The sequence below is a fragment of the Equus quagga genome, chromosome 5 (assembly GCF_021613505.1).
Source record: "Equus quagga isolate Etosha38 chromosome 5, UCLA_HA_Equagga_1.0, whole genome shotgun sequence".
NCBI classification, from domain to species: domain Eukaryota; kingdom Metazoa; phylum Chordata; class Mammalia; order Perissodactyla; family Equidae; genus Equus; species Equus quagga.
Genome location: NC_060271.1, coordinates 33082766 through 33091352, shown reverse-complemented (window position 1 = coordinate 33091352; position 8587 = coordinate 33082766).

Here is an 8587-nt window from a genome sequence, read left to right as displayed (position 1 = left end):
CCCCGTCCCGGGAGGCGGGCCCGCCGGGCGGCCAATGGCGGGGCGCGGGGCCGGGGCGCAGCCAATCCCAGCCCGGCTCGGCCTCCCCGTGCCCGCCCCTTAACCCTGTGCGCGCCGGGCCGCGGCGGGCTGCGGGCAGGCCCGGGGGCGGGCGGGGACTCGGGCTGCGGGTGCGGGGTCCGCGCCTCCCCGAGACCGGCTTCGGGGCCAGGCGGAGCCCGGGGAGCGGCTCAGCTGTGTCCGGCGCGCGGCCTCGGCGACCTTTGTCTCCTGCTGGCGCCTGCACGGGAGTGTGACCCAGGGCGCTGCAGCTGCGCTCGAGTTTATGGGGGGCGGGGGGGGGGGGGCTGTGTGCGGGTGTGTGTGTGTGTGTGTGTGTGTAAGCGGGGAGGAGGAAGGAGAGGAGGAGACAGGAAAAGCAGGGAGCGATGGGTGCCGCGTGCCTGTGTGTTTATGTGTGACGGAAAGACCTAGACTGACTATCTTTGGAGCCTGTTACTGCGCGCTTCCGTGTGTGTGTTTGTGTGCGTGAGAGTGAGAGAGGGGCGAGGGAAGCGGAGAGAAGGAATGATGCCCCCCACCCCGTGCCTGTGCGTTTGTGTCCGGGAGAGAAACTGTCTCTACGCGTATCTTGCAGAAGTGCGTGAGTGAAGGAGGAGGAACAGAAATAGATGTGTGTCCGTGTATTTGTATGGTGTGTCATCTGTACATTCCGGGGCCTGTAGTACAGGCATGTTGGTGTGGTAGGAAGATACTTTGTGTCCCTCTTGTAAACAAGTGGAGACCAAATCTCTGTGTCTGTGTGGTGTAGTGTGTGCATGTGTATGTGCACACACAAGAGGGGCGGGGCTGTGATTTGGTATAACTGTGTATGTAGCCCAGTTTGGGAGAGAGTGTGGTGAAAGTGTGTATGTGTGTATCTGTGTGACTTTGCGATATTTATGTTGTGTTGAGAAAGAGGAACTAGTGTGTAGGGGGCGTAGTGAGTGTATGTTCAGGAAAGACAAAGACATCCCGGAGGAGGTGGGGTTTTGGGGCTTTGAAGTATGTATAAGAGTTCTTGAAGCCAGAAAGAAAGACCTGGGGAACCTTGCCTAACAGCCAAGGTTGGGGTGGGGTGGTGGGGAGGGAGTTGAATCCACTGGGGACAGAGGTGGATTCTGGGAGAGAAGCCGCCTGCTGTGGGGAGGGACTGTAGGAGCCCCTGGCAGCAACTCCAGTTCAGGGGCTGGCTCAGAGTGACTCTGGGCATGCGTGGGAGAGAAGGTCCAGGACCCAGTGCCAGGTTCCAAAGGGGACTGTCTGCTCCTGGGCAGTGTGTGTGGCAACCTGGAGGACGGGGAGGGGGCTCTGTAGATACAGCTGTCTCCCCACTTCCATTCGAAGGTGCCCTGGATTCTTCAGTGGGGCACTTGTCAAAATTCACAAAGCATGTTGAGTGCAGCAGGACACCTGGTGGGGAGGGAAGGGTGGGCTATGCCCTAAAGGTGACCAATCTCTGGGCCTGGAGACCTGGATCCTCCCTCCATGCTGGAGGACTGGTGACTTATACCATTGGCTGCCCAGCCCTGGGCTCACTGCAGATTCCCGACCAAGTGTCTTCCTCGGGATTGCAACCTGGTGCCTGGAAGGAGGTTCTGAGATCCAGGGAGTCATGAAAATGGAACCCAGTTATCCTGGCTCTCCAGCAGTGTGATTCTGGAGGATTCCCTTCTCTCTGAGCCCCGGTTTTCTCCTCTGTAAAATGGGGTTTGTAATTCCTGCCTACCTCACCGTGCTGATGTGAAGATTTAACGCGTTAATGTACACGTGGGCCCTTTGTAAGCAACAAACCACTGGAAAATGTTAAGCATTGATCCATTTATGTGAAATTCAAAAATAAGCAAAACTAATCTACGTTGGCAGAGGTCAGGATAGTGTTGCCTTCGGGGAGGGATCACTGGAAAGGGGGCTCAGGGGGCCTTCTGGGTGCTGGCGAGCTGGTTTGGGGATACAGGGGCTGGGTACATGGTGTGCTCAGTTTGTGAAGGCTCCTTAGGATCTTTGTTCGGCTATGTGTGTTCTACTCCAACAACATGTTCCAAAGAGGAAAATGGAAGGTTATGTATCCTGACCACGTTTCTTCCCTCACACAAGGAGCATTCTGAAAAGCTCTATCAGCGAGGCGGGAACCAGGCTGAGGCTTGGGGAGACACGGTGAACAAGATGTGATCCTGGCTTGTGAAGAAAACGGAGGAAGGAGGTCGTGGCTTTGTGGCGTCTGAAAGGGGCATGTTGGCGGGGGGAGGAGCTTGCCCCAAACCACTCCTTGGGCCGGCAGCAGAACGAGAACGGAAGCCTCCCGATGTGGTGGCTGTGTCTCTTCCATTGTACCAGGCTGCCCCCCGAGGCTGTCCCTGGGCCTATGCTGCCCGGGGCAAAACAGGTAAAAAGGTTTGCTGCCAACTCTGACCCTAACCCCGACTCCTTCAGATCCTTAGAGCTCACCTCCTCTAACAGCCTTCTGGAAACAATTGTATGCAGTAGGTGCTGTGATTGCCACCTGCCCCCTCTTGCAGGTGAGAAAAATTAATGTGCAGAGAAGGAAAGTGACTTCCTAAGGAGGCACAGCTCATCTGAGGGGATTCACTCCTTCACTGGCGTCAGGCTGCTCCTGTTGGCATCTGTGGGCTAAGTGTGTGCTGTGAGGGAGACATGGTGGTTGTGTGGCAGGAGAACGTGTTTCCCTTGTCAGATTCCTATAGACCAGGTGGTGAGGGGTGCTTCCTTCAGCGATTGCTCAGTCAGGGCATCTGACCTCAAAGGGGCAGAAAACCCGACTTAAACTGGAAAGTACAGAGGTACAGCCAGCTGTAGGCATGGCTGCATCAAGGAGCTCAGATGAAATCAGCAGGATTCAATGTCAGTCTTTCCATCTTCAAAACTGTTTCCCTCTGGCATTCTCTGGCAGGCTCTCTCCTCACAATCACAAGATGGCTGCCAGCAACACCAGGCAGGCATCCTAGTCTCTCGGCAACTCCAACAGAAATAGGGACTCTTTTCTCAACAGTTTCAATAACATTCCCCAAGCTGAGTCTCATTGGCTCTTATTCAGACATGTGTCTGTTCTTCAGTCAACCACTGTGGCCACACCACAGAGAAGAAGGGCCTCAGAGGTCCCTGGTATGCGAGTCTAGGTGTGGTTTCCAGCCATCCCAGCCTCAGGATTCACTAGGTCTCCAAGGTGAATCTCAGGATTCATCGAGGTCCGAGAAGAATCCCCTGGAATTTGTGGAGGGGCTTGCATTTCACAGGCCTTCAATAAATGGCAATGGTTATTGTTGGTATTCTGCGTCCTCTGCGTTGCCTCTGTCGTCATCTTGTGCGGAAGAGACATTGGGTAATGTCTAGGGCACAAGGAGAGGCCCGAAGAATCCTTAGTGGTTGACCGATTGTTTTGGAGGGAACTGATGCCATGTACGATGTCAGACAGAGTCTGGACAAACTGGGCAGCCCACGGGCGTGCAGACAGAATGAGACACTATAAGAGCCATTTAATTTTTAATTTTGTTTTCATCTTCCAGAGCTGAACTGAAACTACAGTCTGGAGCTCCTGGGGGGATCACCAAACTCTCCAGGAACAAACTGCCCCCCCGACGCACCAGCCTGTCGGAGAGGATGTCCTCAGGAAGGCATCGGAAGGAGCCCATGAGGAGGCAGGTGGAGAGGGTGCAGGCAGAGCTCATCAGACCCTATTAAACTGTTTCTTGACCCACCCAACCCTGCAGAGAGGTTACCTGGGCTGGGGCCTGCCTGGGGATGTCCCAGCCTGACCCCCTTCCCTTTGGGGCACTAGCTACTCTGATTCAACTGGACGATTTGAGTTTCTGTGAGTGATCAGAGTCCATTAAGTCCTGACCAACAAGAGCCGCCATTTGTGAAGTGTGTGCCGGGCCCCAGACTGGGCACTCTACCTGCTTTAAATACAGGACCAATGGCATATATTTTGGATACTAACATCCCTGCTTTCGCTTGACTTTTTCTACTATTTTCTCCCTTCGCCCTGATCTCCTTACCTAATGTCAAAATAAAATAAAATAAATCTGTTTTTTTCTGATTTCAAATATAATGAATACACACTCACTCAAAATAATGTAAACAATACATAAATGAATACAATAGAAAAAAGTCCCCCATAGTCCCAATCCTCAGATGTTAACCACTGCTCACTCCTTGACGTGATTCGCATGGAGCTGTATGAACAGCTGTGCGTCTGTTTTGTGAGAAGAGATGCATCATTCACCTGCTCCTTGCCTCCCAGCCTCCCGGCCTCTGAGGAAGGAAACTAGTTCAGGCAGCTTCTGCCTGACTTTACCTGAGCATCTGAGTACCAGGTGCGGGGAGGGGAAAGGCACCAGCCAGGAGAGAAAGGACAGAGGTTGCTGGGGTGGGAAAAGATGGAGACAGGCTGGAGCAGGGGGCCACGGGGGTGTGAGCCAGCGCCGGCCGAGCTTTGAGCGTGCATATGAGGGACCCAGCACAGACTTGGGGGCTGCTGAGCTGTGTGCAGAGGGTGGGAGGGAAGGCCAGAAACAGAAATGGACAGTGAGAGGACAGGGATGTCAGGAAGTTTTATTGAAGTTATGAATGAAATCTGCTTTAGCATTTTCAAAAGAATAAATATTTAGGGACTGGCCCCATGGTCGAGTTGTTAAGTTCACGTCCTCCTCTTCAGCGCCCCAGGTTTTGCCAGTTTGGATCCTTGGGCGCAGACCTGACATCGCTCATCAGGCCACGCTGAGGCGGCGTCCTGAACATAGAAGAACTAGAAGGACCTACAACCAGAATACACAGCTATGTACTTTGGGGCTTTGGGGGGTAAAAAAAGAGAGGAAGATTGGCAACAGATGTTAGCTCAGGGCCAATCTTCCTTGCCAAAAAAAAAAAAAAGAATAAATATTTAAATTGCTTTTCATTGGTGTTTTGAGGGGAGGAGGAGCTGGTGTTCCTTTTTAATTCAATAGGGAGCTGAGATTGGCTTCAAAGTGGCTCAGCTTTATCCAGATTTTTTTTGAAAAACAAAAAATGGGATTACATAATAGTAAATAATAATAAATAAACAAAAATAAATATTTCCTAATAAATAAAAATTAATAATTAATTACATGAATAATAAATTACATAATAAATAAATAAATTGTATTGCCTACTTGCTACATGCCAGGCACTGTGCTAAGTACTCTTCCATATTAACTGATTTAATTCTACAATAGCCCCCTGGAGGTAGGTGCTACTATTATCTCATTTCACACAAGGGGAAGCCGAGGCTCAGAGAGGTGAAGCAACTTGCCCAAGGTCACACAGTTAGCCAGTGGGGGAGCGGGATGAGATAATTTGTCTATTATTTTAATCTTCCAGTAAATGTAGTTGTTTAGCTTTCTTTGTTTTTTTGTAAGCAGCTTCCAATCCCTTTCTGTTTGTGATCAGGTAGGAATATACATAAAGAAAAGTCAGGCACGCAGCATCATTGAACCCACCCCACAACTCCTGGTGGTGAGTATCACCACCGTGTTCTCCATTAAGAAGCTGAAGGTGAGTGGGACACGGTCAGTAATCCAGAGAAACGCAGCTTTTGAGTTGTGTCGTGAGATCTGAACTCAGCTGTATTTTCTCTGGAGGACCATACGGGAGCCGGAGTTGTGGTGGGCATCTGCGTTGCATCTCAATTACCCGGACACAAATTCACGGCCCCCAGGGCTGGACCTGAACGAGATGTGACAGGTTACCTAGTGCAGCCCCTTTTCCAGCCTATGCACCTCCTCTGCAGTTTCCCCCACGGAAATCCCTGGCCCAAGTTTGAACACCTCTGCTGTTGGGATACCCGCTCCCTTTGCAGAGCCCCGAGCTAGGGAAACACTGCTGAGAAAGTAGGCCAGTCCGGAGCAGCAAAGCAGAAAATGCACCTGAGAATCAGCTGAGATGAGCACAGGGAGAGTGCCAGAGGGGACAAGAGTGCAGAGATTGTGGAAAGCCATTTCCTCAAAGGCCTTCCCTGCCAACAGCAGCTCTTTAATATATAACCCCTCTCAACTGAGGGAGTAAGGATGCGTTTGTTCAACGTCACCCCAGAACCAGACGACTATAAGCTGGTGTACTCCCCTTTTGGCTTTGGCTGCTAGGAAGCTCTTAGGTAAGTTACATATTCAACCTCTTTGACTAATTCAGTCCTGATGCCTGAGAGATTTCTCCCTATCTCTTTCTAGTGGCTTTTAATCTCTTTTTTTAAATTGATGTTTATAATGTTTGCTTTAACACTGAGCAGCTGCCTGGTTGCATTTTTGTAAATGGAGGAGATATTGATTATAAATAAAAACACTTTATAATGTGGATTTGTTGGTTGACAGCCAGAGAGAACCAGATTGTGAAGGACAGAGGGCAGAGGCCTGGACCAAGGCAGGGGAAGGGGAGTCAGGTAGAAGCAAGAGGATGTCAAGACCAAGTTAGCCACAGTGATTGGCCACATGGGGAAGAAGTGCTTGGTGCTGGAGATACTCTCCGTGGAGGGGAGGTCGGAGCGCTAAAGAGGGAGTAGCTGAGTGTGAAGGATGCTGTTGTGCAGGGCGAGAGAGAAGGGAAGAGTGCTCCAGGCAGTAGGAACAACCTGTGCAAAGATCCAGACACGGGAAGGGAGCAGGAGGACAGGGAGAAGGTTCCAGCGGCTGGAGTGCCTAGCGCAGTAAGGACAGTGGGTGAGCTGGGGCTGGGGGTGGCAGAGCCAGGCCAGGCCTTGTCAGTCGGGGAAGCGGCTTTTATCCTGAAGCCTGAATACTCATGTTCAGGAGCTTTCCTGGGGAGTTGGCCTCAGGGCTGAGGCTAGGCCTGGCACTCCCAGGCCAGGGGCTGTTTTCCACCCCTGGGTGTCTGATTGATGCAGCTACAGCCCTCGGGCTGGGCTGGGGGCGAGGGCAGGAGAAAGGCATTGAGCAGGCACAGAACAGGGCTGGTCAGCCCCACTGACTCACGTGGGAGCTCCCCAGGGGCCGCCCAGCCATTCAGAGCCAAGGATGAAAACTCGGGGCTTCGACCGGGCCAGTGGGTGGGCCAGGACCCCCAGAAAGGCTGCATCTGGCTAGGGCTGGGGACCACAGGGGAGCATCCAGCCTGGAGTCAGACTCCTTGAGTGGATTCTGGCCTCGGCTGAGTGAGCCTGGGCAAGGCTCTTTACTTCTCTGAACTGCATCTCTAAAACGGGAGTGATGCTACCTGTCCGAAGGGGTATTTGGAAGATTGGGTGAGTTAACAAAAGCGAAAGATTTAGCATAAAGTAGTTATTCCCTAAATGCTCATTCCCCAAACCCAGAGCACCGGCAAAGAGTCCCTTGTTGGAGCCATTCCTGTACCCCACACCTTGCCACATCTCCTGTCCAATTAGGATTCCCGCATCTGTGCTCCCGCTGTATCATTGCCAACCTTGCACCTCCCACTCTGTTTCCCCTGGCTGACTCCAGCTCTGTAGCCCCAGAAACAGGGGCCAGCCTGTAGTTGGTGCTCAGTAAATGTCCCTCAAACCGCGTGGAAGGTCTCTTCCAGGGGATGCGACCTGTTTAGTGAGCACCTCCTCCCTGCATACACCATCTCATTGAGCCTTCACATCACCCCTATTTTTACAGATGAAGATCCTGAGGGTCAGAGAGGTGAAGTGACTTGCCCCAGGTCACACCGCCTGTAAGTGGTGACCCAGGATGGAACCCCCCGCCCCCCCCACTGCCCAGCTATCCAATTTCAAAGCTCTTGCTCTTAACTGTGACCTTATATGTCCTCACAGGAGTTCTTTCCCTCAGAAGGGAGCATTCAGACTCAGCTGCAGCTGCAAATGACTGGGGGACCTTGGGCATGGGTACAGTCGCTCAGAATCTCTGGGCTTCAGTCTCCTCATCTATAAAATGAAGGGGTCGGATCCTTCATTCTCCACCCTGGCAGGCTATTCAAATCGTCTGGGGAGCCCTTCAAATGCACTAATGTCAGGGCCCCTCCTCAGGTCCGTTAAACCCAAATCTCTGAGGGTGGGTCCCAAACTCCCCGGTGGTTAGGATGCACAGTCAGGGCTGAGAACACCGAAGTAGCCCCTCAGTGAGACCCAGCGCAAGAAGCCACTGAATCTGACACGGTGGAGAGACCAGGCCTTTGGCACCAAGTGGACGTGGGTTCTAATCCCAGATCTGCTCTTCCCCATACACTGCGTCCTCATCCAGCATTGAGGAGAGCAGGCGCAGTGAAGTCCAAGGTCGCATAGCTAGGAAGTGGCGTCGTGGGTCTTCCCCATCGTGAATCCAGGTCTGCCCTGGGAGAACACTAGGAGGGGTTCTCACAGGGAGAGGAGGCAGGTCCCCTGGCCTCCTGTGGCTCCCCGGGCACCCAGAGCTCCTGAGCCGGGGCGGGGCGCAGCAGGGGCTCCAGCAGCATCCCCGCCCAGTGACTCACAGTTTGGGCAGCAGGTGTTGGGGCAGCATGAGGTCACCCACACCTCAGCTGTCTCCTCACCTAGCATGTGCCCAGGCACCTCCACTGCCCGCGGTGCCCCCAGCCCTGGGCAGCAACATGCCGGTAT